Source organism: Cyprinodon variegatus, unplaced genomic scaffold (assembly GCF_000732505.1).
Source record: "Cyprinodon variegatus isolate N-32 unplaced genomic scaffold, C_variegatus-1.0 Scaffold3, whole genome shotgun sequence".
Taxonomy (NCBI): domain Eukaryota; kingdom Metazoa; phylum Chordata; class Actinopteri; order Cyprinodontiformes; family Cyprinodontidae; genus Cyprinodon; species Cyprinodon variegatus.
In genome coordinates this window covers 673,078-678,500 of record NW_015150456.1, presented here as the reverse complement: position 1 = coordinate 678,500, position 5,423 = coordinate 673,078, and positions in this window count along the sequence as shown.

Here is a 5,423-nt window from a genome sequence, read left to right as displayed (position 1 = left end):
AATGTTGATATTACTTGTGCAATGAAATATGTTTTTATTTCGTAACTATATTTTCCCTTCAGCTGCTATTATGATGTCCTTGGTTCAAGATCGTTCTCTAAATATTTCCAAACACCCCCTGTCCTGCGTAGCATCTTGCCAGTTATTATCCGAGTCAACCAACTGTTTATTTTCTAGCTCAATTACTTAGTGTGGGCAAATGCAAAGCAAATGAGGTTAATGTGATTCTCAGAGCAATGATGTGGTGACTCAGTACAATATGCTGGAAGAACAACTCGAGAGTGAGTCTGATGGCAGCTGAGAAATGGTTTCAGAGGCATTTGGATGGTGGAATAATTGTTTCCAGAGCTCCACATGGAGTAATTGCATCCCCTCCGCCCAAAGTCTTCACCTCCCTCCACGGATCGGCTGCCCACCAACATTTACGGGGTTCTTAGTCATGAGAAAATGGCCAAACAGTTTCTTTCCTGATGAGAGCGACGTGGAGGGGGAACTATCAGCTGGTTGGGTTGAGGGGGTTGATTGCATCTGCAGAGTGTATATTTGATTTTCTACAGTATATGCTACACGCCGCTCGGTGCCTTAAGTGTGTCCACCTGCACCGAGGCTGTGTGCAACTATCCTCACCATTAGGATTAATGATGGAAGAAGAAAAGCACTCTGGGTGATTGTAGGGAAATTGCCCTCAGCTGCACATTCAGACGGCAAAAAAAGAATCGGGGCTGAGCTGAAATTCCAGACATCCACTTCGGACGATGTCCAAGCGATCTAAAAACACCCTAGAAATGGACCTGTGGTCAGTGACCCACAGAGCTTCCTGTGGTTTTAAAACGACTCTTTCAGAAAAATGTACAGTACCAAGAAAATATGGATTACCCACATGTGTAATGTAAGCTTATTGACATTTTTCTTTTGTCCTCGAAATAACATTTTACAATATAATTATGTGTAGTAAAACCTCATGTTATATGAAGCGATTCCCATTATAGTAATTGATCAAGTTAGAAGAAAAAAAATGACATATAAAGAAAAATAAAAAAAAAGACAAATAGTTCCAGTAGAATGGGTTCATGATCTGGTAAATCTGAACGATCTCAATAAGTCTTATGTTTTCTTATCATATGTTGCAATAATGAGGAAGAGAAAAGGGTAAAATCTCCAAATTACTTCCTGCTGCAGAGACCGAACAGTTAGACGGGGCATCAACAGACAGCGAGGAGCGACAGGAAGGAATGAGGCAGGATATATAAAATCGGAAGAAGAGAGCCAGATGGAAGGAGAAGAAAAAAAGAAGAATTGAACATTTTGACGGCCTGTCTCAGTGGGCACGCAGCTGCTTTTCCAGCTGCTGGATAAATTTGTAGGAAAGGGCTGAAAATCATTAGCACATTTTAAGTACAGGCAATAATTGTCAAGTGGTTTCAGCTAACGGGCACATTTCAGCCGCTGTCCGCCAAAAACAGTGCTATAAAAACTGATTGTGTTGTTTACTTTTCATTATTATGGGATTGTTTTTCTCTCTATATTTATTTAATCTTTTAAATCTAATTTTTAAGAGTGAATTCAGACATTGTGTTATCTCAAAAACAGATAAAGCAGGTATGATTACGTAGTTTTCCCTGATCTTGCTTGTAGCTCTTTGCTCCTTTCCTTCACTTTTTGCAGGGTCAACAGTAATGCTACGTTCACACCGCAAGCTAGTTTACTCGCAAAGCCAATGGCTGACGTGGATTTTGTTGCAGCAAAAGGTCCTGCAGCGCGTTTTGAGAAGCTGAAGCAGCGCCTTAAGAGCTTCAGAACATCTGAGGCTAACGACATGCTTGAGTTTTTGCTGCTTCAACCAATCAGAGCAGCTGATCATGGAGCTGGCAGGGAGTCAGACACAGCACTGCTGATGCAGAGCGCTATGATCACTCCTCTGAAACAGTTTATTAATGCCCAAATTAAATAAAAATGTCGAAACCTGCCGGCAAAATATGTTCGATTTTATTATTCTGGTGACGGCCGTTTGGATTATGTAGCTGAACAATTTTTAGAAGCTAAAGCAGCGCCTTAAGAGCTTCTGAGCATCTGAGGCGAACGACATGCTTGAGCTTTTGCTGCTGGACGAGCTACATCAACCAATCAGAGCAGCTGATCTGGGAGCTGGCAGGGAGACAGACACAGCACTGCCGATGCAGAGCGCTATGATCACTCCTCTGAAACTGTTTATTAATGCCTAAATTAAATAAAAATTTCGAAACCTGCCGGCAAAATATGTTCAATTTTATTACTCAGGTGACGGCAGTTTGGATTACGTAGCTAAAAAACGCTAACATCTACTTCCAGCTGCCATGAACATTAGCAGAAAACGCCGAAGAGGCGATTGGTACCAGAGGCTGCTGTTGATCGGGATTCCCAGTGACAGCGCACCGCCGGTGCAAAATAATTTTTGAAGGCAAGGATGGTCGTCTTGATGAACTCACTACACAGATGAAGTTTTCATGTGGACTTTCTTACTTAAAAACTGCTTTTTACCCAATTATAACAGCAAATATAGCTGCCATTGTTACAGGCAAAGCGAAGACAGGGTAGCTCTGCTCAACGCGCATCAGACTCACTTTTCGACCGTGCAGCTAGAGCAGCAAGGATGCTTCAGCCATGCGTCAGAACTAAACTTGAACGAGCATAAAAAATAAAGCAGCACACGCTTTTTTGCTGCTCCTGCTGCTTGTGGTCTGAACATACCATAAGAGCATTATCCAGGGCTGGATCCACTCAACCTTCAGCTTAACACCATTAAATAGCGGACACACACTAGCCTTGGGAGACCATCCTGATCTCGCGAGCTTTCAAGGTTTCATTATTCCACAAAAAAAAGTCTAGTTTGTGGAAAGCAATGTGAAAATGGATTTAGGTGCTGCTAAAACTTGCATAATGCACTGATGAGGAAAAAATGCTCCGTTTAACTGTGCTGTCTATTAAGATTAGTCTCTCTAATTGTCTAATTTTAATCGCCTTGTGAGACCATCCTGATCTCGCGAACTTTCAAGGTTTCACTCGCAGATCAGTCTGGAGACTCTCCGCTAAAGAAAATTTGGAGCCGTTCACCAAACGAACGTCCAATCAGCGTTGGCTTTGAGGCGGGTGGAGGTGTGACGCAACGAGAAGCGCGACAGTTCAGTCTAAAGAACATGGCGGCTTCAGCCGATGAAACTAGCGTTAGCGTGGCTATCGAGCAAGTTTTATCGGAATTACAGAGTATTTCTTCACTGAAAGAAGAGCAAAACACTGCTCTGGAGGCTTTTCTCAGAGGAAAAGATGTTTTTGCTCTTCTCCCGACTGGTTTCGACAAGAGTTAGCCTGGCTTGTGGTTGTGTTTTCGTCGTCGCTCTGTTAGTTCGTCATATGCTTCGTTAATCTGATCTATCACCAACATAGGCCAATCAGCTAACCAGTATTTTTGCCCCTTCCCAAAATTACTTCAACAGAAGGTTAGCTTCAGCCATGCGTCACTAAACTAAACTTGAACAAGCATAAAAAATAAAGCAGCACGCGCTTTTTTGCTGCTCCTGCTGCTTGCGGTCTGAACGTACCATAAAAGCATTATCCAGGGCTGGATCCACTCAACCTTCAGCTTAACGCCATTAAATAGCGACACACACATGATGTTGGTAATATTGGGACTAAAGCCTCCAGGAAAAGAAACTGCAATAAAGAAAAAATTACATTAATGCCAAACGCCATAAGCTTTCAGTTATAAAACCCAAAACGTGAACATTAGCATGTGTCACACTGAGTAACCATGAAGAACTAATGTACTATTGTTAAACTCTGTGGGTGGTCTGTGCTTATAGATCCTGTTTCACAAAGAATTGTGGGTAATTTTATCCATTTTACATATTTCAGTGAAGTGTGTAGTATTGCCACCCTGCTTCTTTAGAACCCTTAAGTAAAATTCTCTGGACCTGCAAGAATCCGCTCAGACTCTCTATCCAGCCGTACCTTGAAATTAGAACTAAATCAAACAACCTTTATAAGGATTTAAAAAATTTAAAGTTTTGCTTCTGTAAAGCTTATTAACTGAAGTGTTTGATCTGTAAATAGATCAGAGTATCAGAGTTAAATGACAAAGTAAACAGAGGAAAAGCTAAAGCCTGTCTAAAGAGCAATAAACTTTGATCTCATTTTGATGGGTCTCATGCTTGAAGTTAATCAGATGATTAAACATTCTGTTGAATTTTAACATTTTAGTTTTTTAAAATAGGCGGTGAGGTTAACATGATGATTTTCAGGTCATCCTATGCGAAGCGTGGAGGGGAGCTCAGCAGGAGGGCGTCATGTTTTAACAATGAAGATCTGATTATTTTCTTCTTTTAATGCAGGTTTTAAAACTTGCGTTATTTTATTCATTTGTGTCATAGCACAGCGTGGCGTCAGCTCAAAGGATTTGTTATTTTTACTCTTTAATGAAGACTAAAAACAGCATCAGGAATGCACTCTTGAAATCTGCACTTCCAACATCCTGGCTGAGCTTTGCTTTAACATTAGAGGACATAAAAAATGACTCTGCAGGGTGAGAGGAGCCCACCTTTGAGCGCTAATTACATTAATGTGAGCCCTGAACAGCTGCTGCTTGGTTTTACACTCAGCTCTGCCTGACTCATTAAGACAGAGCGAGTTTAGAAGACAAATGCCTTCGTAACGTATCCTATCCACCTGATCAGGCGTCTGAATTCCCTGATGGTCTTACTAGAGGCGGACTTTAATGTTGGCTATGCTACATGTTCTAGATATTATCTATTTATTTAGTTATTTGTTGCTATCTACTGATCTCTCATTGTTTTCATCCATCCATCCATTTTCAATCACGCTTTATCGCTGCTGGGGTCGCTGGTGTCTATCTCCAGCTGTAAATGGGTGAGAGGCACACAAACACAAAATCAACCCTGGACCAGTCTATCGTAGAGCAATGCAGAGTCCAACAGGGCAAACAACCATTCACACAAAAGGAGAATTTAGAGAAGCCAATTAACCTAACAGTCATGTTTTTGGACTGTGGAAGGCAGCTGGAGTACCCAGAGAGAACCCACACATACACGGGGAGAACATGCAAACTCCATGCAGAAAGACCTACTACCCACTGCACCGCCTGTTTTATGCATACTTAAGAAAAAATATATTTTTTTGACTTTTTACAGCACTAGTGGATAGTTTTTATGTCAATAGGCTGACAGGAAAGGGGATATGAGAGGGGGGGAGAGATGTGCGGCAAAGGACCACAAATCAGATTCAAACCCGGTTAGGACTCATCGAGAACTAAGACCTCCATACATGGGTTTTGCATTCCAACAACTGTGCCACCAAAGCACTAACCTGACTCCGCTAGCTGGATTTGCTCCGCATATCCATCTGGAAACCTTCCGTTGAAGTAATTTTGGGAA